Source organism: Stigmatopora argus, chromosome 8 (genome assembly GCF_051989625.1).
Source record: "Stigmatopora argus isolate UIUO_Sarg chromosome 8, RoL_Sarg_1.0, whole genome shotgun sequence".
Classification (NCBI taxonomy): Eukaryota; Metazoa; Chordata; class Actinopteri; order Syngnathiformes; family Syngnathidae; genus Stigmatopora; species Stigmatopora argus.
The window spans coordinates 15,275,001-15,289,314 of record NC_135394.1 but is presented as its reverse complement, the minus strand read 5'-3'; the positions used below and the strand labels follow the sequence as shown (position 1 = coordinate 15,289,314).

Genomic DNA, 14,314 nt, shown 5'->3' with positions numbered 1-14,314 from the left:
TTTATAGCAGAGAAATATCTCAAAGAAGTGAATTCGCGACAAGTGAAGTCACAATAATCGAGGGAAGACTGTACATTGTATTGCAAATGACTCGGTGGTATACATGAGCAGCAGATCCATTGCTAGCTGAAACAATTTATTCTTCATAATTGACTAAATGTAGTTGAAGTAAATTGCTTTCAAATACGAACAACCTTGGCTTGTGTTGGTTGGAGAACATAAAAAAATGTTTTCAACTAAAGCGTTAGCGTCAGAGCTAACAAGAGCGTGGCGCTACAGCACTTTGAAGGCTGGCACGGGAGGAACAAAGAGGAAAAGCGCTCAAGCTCGGCAGCAAAACACCTTTGGACAGCAAATCCCGCGACGCCGCCGCTTACAAACTAAATCATTTCAACCGACTCTTGTCACGAGCACGTGGCAGCCCACCCGAACGCCACCCGGGCACGGCGTCGCCGTCCTTTGTCAGCCAAACGGAAAGCCGTGCGGCACCATTTTGCGTGCCTTCGCCTCTCAATTATGGATGCTGACGTTAAGTGGCGGCGATGGCAGCCAAACAACAGCGTCTGGAGTTCGTCGTTATACTTTTTTGCAATGCGGGAAAACAAAGATGGCTGCCATGCTGTCGACATTCACTTTCTGAGGAGTTCAGGGAGCATCGATCGCCATCAATAGCGGCCGACGAGATAATTATATTCCGAGTTACTATGGTGATTGGTCATCGTTTTGCTTCCAATCGTCAGTCTTTCTTAAACACTAGAGCGGTGCAGGAACACTTTTTGGCAATTGAAAATCTCCCAAAGCAAACTGGCGCTCAGCGTAGTGAACTTGAGGGTATTTATCTCGCGAAAAGACCAACTATCGATCGGGTTTTTCCGCTCGTCTCCTCTTTTAGTGCAGGTTTTCCGAGGGGTCGGACCTTCCTCCGAACAGATTTGGGGAGCGCCGCGGCCGGCGTTCATCCCACGGAGAGGCCGAGCCACTCGGCCGAGGGTGCCGTCGAATTCTCCCGTCAATCACGGGATGTTTCCAGAGCAAAACGTCACGAGCTGCCTACTCGCCAAATGTAGGAGGATGGCGATCTTTATTTAGCTTGGGGGGGGCTGGAGCCTGTGCATTTGCCGTTTACAATGTAACGTGTGGGAGGTGAAACATTTGATTTTTATTTTGCCGCAAAGTGAACTTGTCAAACGTGGAACTTGTCCCATATGTCTTCGTTCTAGTGAACGGGAGGGCGAGCACTGGGCGGAGCGTTGCAATTTTTTTCAGTGTTTTTTCCCCGTTAGTGCGAATGGCGGAGCGATCGCTAATACGAGAGGAATATATACTACTTCTCGTTGGGAAGTGGTCATGCGTTATCCTATTGTGAGGACATTTGTGTGCATCATTTTGGGAATATTTTGAAGGGAAGACAAAGCAAACAACCCTCAATAGGTTGCATCTGAAAGTCAGGTGAAGGCGGGGCCAATAGAGCCAAGAAAGGTATCAAAATTTAAAACTAAATTAGAATTAAGATTTTAGTGTAAGATTACATTTATTTTTCAGTGTGTTTGCATCGTAATCCAAGTTTATTTAAATTTGTTATGTTACGAGGGCGTTGCCATGCATTTGTTAATAGATGGCAAATTAGAACCAATGAAAAATGTTTTTCCAATCCAAAATCCTGTTTTGGGAGTTTTTTCAGAGGGTTAGAAGAAATTAATGTGTTTTTAGTTCATTTCTATGGAAAACGTTCATTTGAATTACGAGTAAATCAACATACAAGCTCAGTCCCGGAACGCATTAAGCTCGTATCTCAAGGTACCACCGTACTATGCAAAGACAAACTTGGCATTGAGGTATCATCCCACTTTCAATACCCCCTGATATTAATACCAGCGACATATTCTTGACTTTTTTCCCCCCGACTAGCCTTTCAAGGACGGCGGCAACGGCCAGTTGTCAAACTCCGTACGGCGCCCTCGCGGCCCACTTGAAAGGGGCCTCCTGACCTGTTTGCCTTGGATTTTTTTTCTCCCCCTCCCTCCCCTTTTCTCCCGCGCTTTTATTATTAATATGTTTTCTGCGCAGATTCTCCCTGACCCAGGACATTAAATAAAACATTGTGCGCTTCATGAAAGATTATGAAAGAGCAGAACGTAAGCAGCGGGAGGTGTAAAGTCAGCACAATTCATTGTGCGATACAACGTCAATGCCGGAGCCCCCCCCCCTCGCCCCGACGCCCCGCGGGCGTATCGGCAGAACTAGCTATGGATGCTAAGCTTTTTCCGACAAAGCCGCCAAGATAAAGTACGCGCTTTCGCGGGCGCCGCCGATCGATGGCGGGGCCTTACAGCCAAATCCCATAAAATAAGTTCAAACGCCGGCAAAATTTGTATTACGGCCGAGCGGCTTTGAAGGCGCCGCTCCGCTTTTGCCAGGGAAAATGATTTAAGCGTTATGCGCTAAGACGTCAACGTGTCAGCGCCTCGCCTCAGTTTTGCTTCGCGTGTCCGCGGCGGGCCTCGTAGCGCTTTGCCGGATCAACGCTAGAAAACGCTGCGGCGTGTAAGAGGAAAAACAGCGGGAGAAAAGGATGAAGAAACAAAAATGTTCTTTTTGTGATTCGTTTGGGGGCGGGGTCAAAGGGCTGGGCAAATATATTGAAATTGTTATGTTTTGCCATCCTTTGTATACTGAAAAAATGGAACCAATAGATTGCTAGCTAAACGTTCTACTAAAATAGTGTCTATGTTAACTAGGAGTGGGCGGGGAAATATATTGAAATTGTGCTACTTTGCCATCCTTTGTATACCGAATCGTTATTGATATGCCCCCAATAAGCATTGAGGTATCGTTTTGTCACCGTTAAAAAAAATAAATTGAACCAATAGATTGCTAGCTAAACTTTCTACTGAAATAGTGTCTATGTTAACTAGGAATGGGCGGGGAAATATATTAAAATTGTGATATTTTGCCATCCTTTGTATACCAAATCGTTATCGATATGATCCCAATAAGCTTTGAGATATCGTTTTGTCACCGTTTAAAAAATGGAACCAATAGATTGCTAGCTAAACATTCTACTAGAATAGTGTCTGTTACTTAGGAATGGTCGCCCCTTCGAGTCAATGGTACTGAATCCAGAGCATTCAAAGACAGTCTTCCCAGGGTTTAGGCGTATTGACAGGTCACTTCCTGTTGATTTGATGTCACTTCCTATTGATTTGGGGGCATTTCTTAGTCACTTCCTGAGCAGAAACCCTAAAAGTGACCTGTAGATGGCTCCAAAATCAAACAACTCTTTTTCAATCAAATAAGCAATCAATCCTTTTAAGAACATAATTTGGTAGTATTTTTAAGTAGTAGATTTGAAAAAAATGCTAACACAAATACTACCCATTATCTGCCATTTTATACGCCAATCCAAAATGTAAGATAAGTGAATTTCGATGTATTTTTTAGCTACTCCCAAAATTATTTAAAACCACGACACCCGCATAATTTGAAGTACTGTATCTAAAAAACCACTTGACTCCGTAGCTACCACGAATAGCGACATACACGCGTCCAATCCATTTGAAGCGGAAAGTCCATCCATCAGCGCCACTGAAACAAGATCACCTCCATTGGGACGCGCCATATGTTTGTTTGTATTCCCACAATCTCTTTATCCTGTTGGCCAGCATTTTAATTGCTTAATTAAACCCAATTATCCCGCCTGGGAGTTTTTTTTCATTCTTATTTGAGCCTTGACACCTCGCCGGCCGGCCCAGCTCGGGGGAATAAAAACAAAGATGGTGGAGCGCGGGCCGTGTTAATGTCGGAGGGGGGTCTCCGGAGGACGCATGGTGGTGCGCGCACACACGCCAAAAACGAGAGGTTGGCGTCTGCGGGACATTCGGGCGCTATCACATGAAACGGCTCGGTGTCAGAGCCCGGCCGCCTTCACTCGGAGGTCCGGGGGGCTCCGTGACTTATTTATGACTCCTGTCCCGCGTCTGCGTCGACCCCCACCAGCCGTTCGTTCGCACCGATGCAACCTATTGGCTTTTCAGATGATGCTCCCGGTGCTGTTTAAAATGTAAACAGTAGCTTGTGAGCGTGTGTGTGCTAATAATTGATTTATACACAGTGAAAAAAATATATATAGTGTTTATGCTAGCAAATGACACCAGCATCGACACTTGGCGCTCAATAGAATGGACTTTAAAAAGTCAATATACAACTAAAAAGGAGGTTTGTTGGTTATTGTAAGGACAATTGATTCTTTTTTGGGTTGTTAAAGTCTGTTGCAAGTACAACTAGTTGTACTAAGGCTCCCTCTTGTGGTATGCGGATGATTTACTGACTGCTACGTTTCAGTTGTATTTCGCTTTTGAATACATTTACATGTTATTCTTAACAATTATTTGTTTTCCAACTTTGTGACTTCAATTTCTTGAATGCGCAAAATATTTGAGGTAATTTTAGGTTATTATTTTGTTTATTTATTTTCTGTACCAATTATCCTCTAGGATCGGGGGGGGGGGGGGGGGGGGGGCTGAAGCCTAACCCAGCCGATTGGGAAGCAGGTGGAGGACACCACAATTGGTTGCTAGCTAATCACACATTATTCTTTTTTACTTATTTTTTTTTACAAAAATAAATCCACCCGTTCTTAACCCATTGCTACTTGACATCCAATTCATTTTTACTAGGAAAAGATGATTTATAAAAAACATTTCAAAATCACAATCACTCAAAATCCCTAAAAAAATTTCTTGGTTAAAATGTTGCTGAATTTTAAAGCTACGTTAGCATTTGTTTCACCCTCCGCAAAATACTTTAGCACCATAAAACTTCGGTATTTTCAAGTCATTGGATCCAAGATGGCGGTGCGTGTGGGTGCAGTGGGTCTTTGCTCTTCAGTTTGGTGCTTTCCACCAATTTTGTTATACGCAGCTGTGTATAATAACAATAAAGGCTTTTGATTTGAATGTATTTTTAAAAAAAAAACTTGCCCCATTGGCTGCCGTTGACAGCAATAGACGCCCAATGGCATCCATTTGGACTGAAATGACCGTCAGTGCCACTTTAACCCAAGCACCTCCACTGGGACGCTCCATATTTCTTTCCAAGGCTTCACTCGCCCGCGTTTGCCCTGATTTGCGCCGACGCGTCTTTACGGTGACTCACCGTAGCAATAAATAAACGTGAATGTTTAAATGCAACATCAGGCTAATGCTCTGTGAAATTGTTTCAATGTTTGCATCATTCAGCAGCATTTTTCTCTCACACTGTAAGCCCCACCAGCACTATCTTAAATGTTTTATTTTATTTTTTATTTATTCTCCTCCTTTGTGTTGTGGCTTTTTGTTGGAGAAATATGTTACTAATGGCTTATGAATTAATAAGAGGCCAAACTGAATTAGACTTTCATGGGAGGTGATTGCAAAGCGCTTGAAAGCCTGGGTGCTTTTTATTCAGATTTCAGCATTTTACGCCTCAGCGCTTTTTCGGGCTAGATAGAATAGCGCCTCCCCCCGGATTGGCCAGAAAAAAATCCGCCACAGCCACTCCTATTGAACACCCGGACTTGTAGGGGGAACTCCACTACCGTTTTTATCATTATATGTATGTATATGTATATATATTTCAGCAACATGCTTATTTATTTATTTGGATATTTATTTATTTTATTTATTTAGATATTTATTTATTTTTATTTATTTATATATATTAATTTTGATATTTAGATATATATATATATATATATATATATATATATATATATATATATATATATATTTGGGTATTTATTTATTTACTCATTTATTTATATATATTTATTTAGATATTTAGGTATTTATTTATTTATTTACTTATTTATTTATATATATTTATTTAGATATTTAGGTATTTATTTACTTCTTTACTTATTTACTTATATATATTTATTTATTATCTACCATTTTTTTCTTGCATACATGCCGTATTTGTCACTCAAAAAAATAGTGACTGAATCGAGGGTACGGCTTATATGTGCACGAGTTAGACTTGACATGCACGAAATGCCATAATGCCAGACAATACGGTCATTTATTTCTAATTAAAGAAAAATAAACAGATAAAACGCTTAACTAAATTTATTTTGACGTCTATGATTGAAATTCAAGTAAAAAAATAAACCGTATCTTGCCTAAAACATGGTAAAACTCACTTGTGCCTGCCATTGCTCGCTCGGGCGCTGTTATCTTACCTAGGGATGACAAACTAGACCTCTACGGACACACTTCCTGGTTGTACTGCTCACATGACTTCCTTTTTGAATTTGTCTACGTGCAGGCAACACCCTTTAGGAATGCGCAATCCAGCAATCTATTTAAACAGTATCTCAGAAATACCTGATGCGATGATTTTTCTTAAAATTTTTCTTTCAAAGTAACACATTTGTACTCCCTATTAAAACCATGAATATGGAGGTGAAAATTGTGAATCAGGGGGCGGCTTATATCAGAGAAATTGTCAAATTCAACGATTTTTCTGCAATTTTAAGGGTAGGGCTTATACGTGGAGGCGGCTTATATGCGAGAAAATATGGCAAGTCTTATTTTTTTTAAACCAGCGAATAAAAAGTGACAGAGTGACTGCATCTCCCTTCTAACTCTGTACACTAAACGTCCCCTGCTCTTTCTTTCCTTTCCTTTGTGTAGCAGCTTTTTGTTGGCGAAATATGTTACTAATGGCTTATGAATTAATAAGCGGCCAAACTGAATTAGACTTCCACGCGAGGTGATTGTAAAGAGCTTGAAAGCCTGGGAGGTTTTATTCAGATTTCAGCATTTTCCGGCCGACTTGCCTTCTCCCATAATGCATCCCTGGGTCGCGGGCGCTCTCCGGTATAATTTACTCAGGCCGGCAAAGAGGCATTAATTTTCTATTATTGTGAAAAGATGATTCGTGTTTTGGGGGCTGTCGCCATGATTTATTTACATGCTCAGCAGGCAAAGACGGCTAATGGAAGACGGCTAGCTCTGACGTTTAACTACAGCGGCGGCACATGTGTTAATGTGTCCTCCCCGGGCGCCTCCCTCCCGCTAATGGAACGCAACGCCCCGCAACTTAACACGTAAATTCACTCGTCTGCGACTTAAACGCTCCGACGCTCGTACGCGGGGGAGACGCTCGGCGGTAAATCACGGCGAGTCTTATTTGGCGAGGTGCTGCTTGAATTTTTACAGCGGCGCTAAGAAAATGCAGGACAATGTTGACTTTAAAAGTGTTAAAAAGACTAAAAAGAAAAGTGACTTTCAAATGAGAACAGATCATATTTTCCATACATAAACGTGAAAATCGTGAAATTAGAATTGAATTAGTCTTCCTTTTGAACACAACAGACAATGATGTCACACCCAGAATGAGCTAGCTGCTAGCTTGCTATCCATAAGCTTTCTATTCTTTCTATTCTTGGTGTTCTGTCGTTTTGTCAACATCTCCTAGCTTGCGTAGCACCAGAAAGCTAGCTTATCGCTACCAAAAGAATTGATAACATTGTATTATTTTGAAAATATGTATGTATGAATGTAATACCCCGTTTAAGGCGGTTGATAGGTTCCGAGACTTGCAGCAATAAGTGAATAACAATGTTTTTATTTAATGTTATTTGGAGTTTTAAAAACCCCTATGTACTAATATTTATAAATACTAAATATTTAAAATACTCTCTCATTGTGACTTGGCTATTTTCCCCATTTCAGGGTGAAATAAAAAACAGATAAGCAAATATTTACTATTAAATGGCTTAACAAAGAGAATTAGAACCATTTTTTAGGGCAACAATGTCCCCAATCAATGAATTGACTATTTAAATTAGGGTGGTGTTCATTTGTATGTATACATGTACATCTATGTGTATGTATGTATATATGTATATGTATATATATATATATATATATGTATATGTGTATATATGTGTATATATGTGTATATATATATATATCTATATGTATGTATATGTATATTTCAGCAACATGCTTATTTATTTATATATATTTATTTATTTAGATTTTCATATTTATTTATTTAGATATTTATTTATATATGTATTTACTTTTTTTATTAATTTATTTGTGACCTATTTATTTATGTCTAAAGTGTATTTTGCTGTGTCTGTATTCTCACCTTCTTGCTACTGTGACAATGACATTTCCGAAATACGGGATGATTACAATTATCTAATCTAATCTAGTTTGCCCCTCCCATTGAAAATGGAATGGACATCTAATCCCATCAATGTTGGCCTGTAAATTAACTTTTTTGGGCCGAAATTAAACCCACATGAGATTTAGTCGAATGTGGCCCAGCGGTCCAACTGAGTTTGACACCCCCGATTTAACCTGTCGTGATGGATGGATTTTATCGTCAATCAGATGTCGATAAATGGTGGCAGTCTTCCAAGCTAAAGCTAACTTTTTGTTTCCTAGTTTTACTGGAGGATGAAAAGATGATCCGTCGGCCAAAGGCTGACGATGACCACCAAACAAAAGCAAATGTGCCACCAGTGGTACAAATGAAAGCCTCTGGACGAGCGGCTCATCCTGTGACTCATTGACTTATCAACGCTCCAACGCGGGTGAGTCTTGGATAGGGTGGGGGGTCTTTGTTGAAACTCTGCTGAGTGGCCAGAAATGTTTGTTTTTAGCCGGGTCGCTTGGCTGTGAATCAGCTTCTTGTTATGACTTTTAATGACAGCCCGAATCACAGCTCGCTGACATTTCGACTGGGAGATCTGGCAGGGAATGTTTATCTTTCTGCGCCATTGATGACAATCTATTTGACTGGGAGGGTTGGCACAGATCCTGTGAGCTTTGTAAATGGGTTCAAGATAAATTGGCTTGAAAAATGTTTGGGATCAGGATTCTTACTTGCACATATTCTTTATCCTCTGTCAAAAATATAGAAAATATGAATGTACTTTACTTTTGCGCTAAAACACAGGTGTCAAAGTGGCGGCCTGGGGGCCAAATCTGGCCCGCCGCATCATTTTGTGCGGCCCGAGAAAGTAAATCATGAGTGCCGACTTACTGTTTTAGGATCAAATTAAAGTGAAGAGTACAGATGTATATTAAATTTCCTGAATTTCCCCCTTTTAAATCAATAATTGTCATTTTTTAATCATTTTTTTCTGTGTTTTTAGTTCAAAAATAATTTGGTAAAATCTAAAAATATATATTAAAAATGGAATATTCAGGCCCTTTAATCCATTTCTTTTAACCTATTTATTTTAAAAAATCTAAATATTATATCTAAAATGGTCCGGCCCACATGAAATCGAGTCTGACGCCCCTGCGCTAAACTATTTCCCTGTTCGTAACATTGTATTTATATTAGAAATGTGTTTTTGTTCAGTTAAGAATGAAATTGACTTATTCAGTATTTGAGGGTTACGGATTCTGAAATGCAATTTGTATTTTTTCAGATCTATAAAAAAATGTTTCCCGCTTTATTTTTAAAGCAAAACCAAAAATACTATGCTAAAACAAAAAAAAATGAATTTTTGTCTATAAGCGACCTAAATTTACTTCGAGACAACAATAATGTAAAATAATATTAAAAATAATCCAGCAATACATCTAAAAAAGCAATTGGGCTTTCAGCAACTCTGGCAATTTATTTTTGAATTCCCTCCTTTTAAATTCGCTTCCATTCCGTCATCTACGAGCGACAAACACATCAGGTTTAGATAACAAATCGATCCCCTTTGCCACACGACACATTTTTACCTCCCGCCAACGTTTGTGGGGAATAACGGCTAATTAAAAGATCTAAAAAGAAAGAAGTGACAGCTATTAGAAGGTTAATTAGGCAATAATGAAGGAGATCCATCAGGTAACAGCGCTCTTTGCCGCAATGTGACTGCGTCTAATCCCGTCATATTAATAGCCCGAGCGCGCGGCAACACTTCACACGCTGCGACGGTGAAATTGGAGCAGGTTCCGCCCGCCGACTGTCAACCCGCATTAGGAGCAACCGAGCTTGGCGAGCTTTTAGGCGGAAGAAATTTGCCTTCGTGGCATCGCTCATTAGCAAAACTCAAGTGTGGCGTTTAGGGACACGCAGGTTTCCCAAAAAAAAATCGGCCCCCGAAGTCACTTTAACTTGATAACATGATATCTATCACGAGTCGATGGGCTAAAAAGTTTCAGGAAGCCGAGCTTTCAAAACCACAAAGTCTGCCATTTTGTTTTTCACCTTAGCCGAAAAAAATTGGGTTTAGTGCGTGGCCGTGCCAAGGCTTGGCGCACGGATGTAAATAGCAACAACACGAATGTTGATTCCAAAGCGTGAATGCAAATTGCCACAACACGAATCGGCCAATGGCGTTGAGGGCGCCATGTTGGCTGCAAGGGGGCAAAAGAACAAATATAGCTGCGGATAAGAAATATAGCAAAGTTCAATACAGTGGTACCTCGAGATAAGAGCTTAATTCGTTCCGGGACTGAACTCTTATGTCGATTTACTCGTAAATCAAATGAACGTTTCCCATAAAAATGAACTAAAAACAAATGTATTTGTTCCAAACCTCTGAAAAACCACCAAAAACAGGATATTGGATTGGAAAAAATGTTTTATTTCTTCTAATTCGCCATCTATTAACAAAGTAGCACATAACTAGTGGTTTAATAGTAATAAAATTGGATAGATTTCGCAGAGGGGAGAGAAAGAGACTTTTTGCACGGCAACGCGCTCGTAACATAACATAAACAAATTTAAATAAACTTGGATTACGATGCAGACAAACTCAAAAATAGATCTAATCTAACCTTAATGCTAATTTAGTTTGACATTTCGATAGCTTTCTTCTCCCGGGTTGGCTCTATTTGCCCCGCCTCCACCTTGACGTTCAGATACAACCTATCGAGGGTTGTTTGCTTTTGTCTTCCCTTCAAAATATTCCCAAAATGATGCACACAAATGTCCTCACAATAGGATATTTTAGGACTACTTTGCCCGTGTCAGACGCTAAGCTAATATTATTTTTGAGCTGTCAACGAATCGATCATGACGCCACACTTGACTTTGGTCTGGCTCAGCTTGACTCGGGTCGAACGCCGACTTGTTTTCGTCGAGTTGAAAGGTCAAATCGTCCGCCGCCGCCGCCGACGACCCTCCCTCTAATTGATTAACAAACACCGCGCGGGTCTATTCTGTAACGTCAATACGACTTGATTAGCCACCGTTTGTCATTGACGGCTCCTACTTGACATCCGATCCCGCCGGGACAGATTGCGCCGTCATCGCCGCGAGATGGGGAAAAGTCCACGGCGTGGCGGTCCCGGGGGGCACGCATGGGAAAAAACGGATAATCCTCAAAATCCAACCTTGGATTTGAGGTGCAGAGTGTGAGGGGAACTAATTGGACGCTTGCTAATAATTGGATTTTTCTCAAGATAGGGGAGAAAAAAAACGCAACGGTGTCAAAGACCGCATTTGAACCATTGCCAGGAGCTATTAACACACGGGCCGCCATTGACCGCCATAGATGTCCTATTCATTTTGTCTGAGAAAGACGGGCAGCTATCGAATGTGTTCAGAGCGGCCACGTTTGAATTTTTGGCGAGATAACGACCCATCAAATACGTTTTATATGTTTATATGTGAGAGTAGTCCAAATATTAGGAGATTAAAGCCACAATTTTACAGGAATAAAGTATACATTTTAATATGACCAGATTACAATCATACTATCGCAAGGTTAAGGTCATTTTGTTGCGTACTTTTTTACGTGACTGGAACTGAAAGTTGTTTGGTTTATGGGCGGAGATTTTTTTTGCAGATGTATCAACGCAAATCTACTAAAAAGGCAGTAAATAACAAGCCAATGAGTTAATACCGAACTTTAAAATTCTCCAAAACCAATTGGAAGTCACCTAGGAAATAGCCAAAAATCAGACTTTTTGCACGGCAACACGCTCGTAACATAATATAAACAAATTGAAATGAACTTGGATTACGATGCAGACACACTCAAAAATAAGTTTACTCTAACCTTACACTAAACTTAATTCTAATTTGGTTTTAAATTTTGATACCTTTCTTCTCCCAGGTTGGCTCTATTGGCCCCGCCTCCGCCCTGACTTTCAGATGCAACCTATCGAGGGTTGTTTGCTTTTGTCTTCCCTTCAAAATATTCCCAAAATGATGCACACAAATGTCCTCACAATAGGATAACGCACGACCACTTGCCAACGAGAAGTAGTATATACTCCTCTCATATTAGCGAACAAGCTCCGCCATTCACATTGACTAACGGGGAAAAAAAACACTGAAAAAATGTCCGCTGTAAGCTCGTATATCAAAATTTGTCTCGTATCTCAAGATAAATATTTGCCCAATATTTTACTCGTATCTCAAATTGCTCGTATGTTGAGGTACCACCGTACAGTGATCGGCGAGGAGCGTAGCTAGCGCCGAGACGCGGGGCGCTCTCGACCGCAGCCGTGGAATCCCCACAAGGTCCTCGAGCGGCTTTACTATATTTGCGGCGTCTTTATTGCCGGCGCGAGAAGGCGAAAGGGAAACGGCGAACCCCCGTCGGGAACGTGTGATCTAATCACGCCGGCAGGAGCCTTTGGATTTGGCCAAAGCCCGGGGAGACCACGGCGGCCTTCTAATGGCGTCGCTGGGGAAAAGGCGCCACACCGATTCTTCCGGGCAAAATCCCCGACAAACAAGAGCGATCCGCCGCGTTGCGCTAATCCGGTCGGAGAGCTTTGTTGTCCCGCCGTCCTCCCGCCGCTACACACACACAAGCCCGGCGTGTGGCGTTGGCGCTCATTTCCGCAACCTTTGCCCGGCGACGGCGAAAAACCAGCGAACCCTCCGTGAGAACTTTTCCAGTGCAGTGCAATTCTTTCAGTGTCGTTGGCGATGACGGACGTCCAATCACGGGGCCCTTAAAAACTCCATTCAAAATGCAAATACATTTATTTAAAAGTAAACATCCAATTCATTTGAATGAGGAGGTCTGGCTAAGAGCTAATGATCCATTGCATTGAAACGTTATCGTTTACTAACACCAGCAATTTCAGCTAATTAGTAATTGTCTTTATTTTTTTTAGTTAAGATGCACCTGGCTGCAAGCCACACCCACCAAAATCCACAAAAACAATTGTATTCTTCCACTTGATTATAAGATATACTTTAACACTAGGACTGCCCAAACTACATTTTTGCGAAAATTAAAAATAGCTAAAATGCACCAAATGCTAAAAAAAATGTCTGATGTTAGCGCCATGAAAAAATGCACCGAATGCTAAAAAAAACGTTAAAGTTAGCGCCATGCTCTGGAGGAATGAAAACTAATGTTCAGGGTCCGTTAGGTGGCGCTATCTTGAAAAAAAATCAGCCTCTGCAAAACAGCTATTCAAATGTAAACAAAAGACGAATGCGGATAAACATTTTACTGGACTTTTTTGGGCTTTCAAACTCCAAAAAGTTTTCATTTTTCAGCAAAAAGTATTCATAATTTATAGAATTCTTTTTTCAGATAGCTAATATTTGGTTGGGAAATGGCCTCCACAACATTACAAAATGATGCAAAAGAAGAAAATAGTCATTTGCCCTGAAACAAAATGGCCGAACCACAGAATTATCGTCAAACTTGGAAACATGTCCGTGCTTATCTCTGACACGTTTTCTTGTCAAACAACGCCGCGGCTATTAGCATATCTTTTATTAATCGTCCCCGCCGCGCATATTAACGTATCTTTTATTAATTGGGCCGGCTAACTAGCGCGTCAAGTGTCGCCGTTCTCACGGAGCGCGCCAGCTGAAGGAATCGGGTCAGATTAGCGCCCGAGCTATCGATAGCCGCGATCAATTCAATGAGTTTGTCATTGACGCTCTAATGTATGCGCGGATTACTCTTGGAAAAAATTAGCCTGTAATTTCCCCCGGTCGCTGCTGCTCCCGCCGGCGTCCAGATAATTAAAGGCCGCTTCCTGTCTCGCCCGCGTCTGAAGCGTCAACGCTAATTAGAAAGGGCAACAGTTGCGCCGCGTCGATAGCGGATTAGGCTTCATTAGGATAGGAAGTGACAGATGAGTCGCAATGACAGCGTTGAGGTCAAAGCCACAATAAACAAAAAGGAGATTTGGCAACGTTGGCGTCCAACGCTTAGCGAGATGAAGTTCTGTGGCTTTTGTTGTTGTTGTTGTTGTTGTTGTTGTTGTTTTTTGGCAGTACCTCGCACAGCCCAACTTTGTTTTCAATACCGATTTACCAATCGGGATTGTTAAATGAATTGAATTGAATCCTTTTATTAAGTATGAGATTTAAAGCTGTAGTGCACAAA

The 14,314-nt window shown here is 41.1% G+C and overlaps 1 long non-coding RNA gene across 3 annotated transcripts in view; it reads left to right on the top strand.

Annotated features, from left to right (window-relative positions):
- The window catches only part of LOC144079251 (uncharacterized), a 74,782-nt gene that overhangs the window by 24,960 nt on the left and 35,508 nt on the right, over positions 1-14,314 (top strand). For all 3 annotated transcript variants that reach the window (XR_013301465.1, XR_013301466.1, XR_013301464.1), the window contains one exon: positions 8,442-8,590. This is a non-coding gene — a long non-coding RNA (uncharacterized LOC144079251). The remainder of the gene's footprint in view (positions 1-8,441; positions 8,591-14,314) is intronic.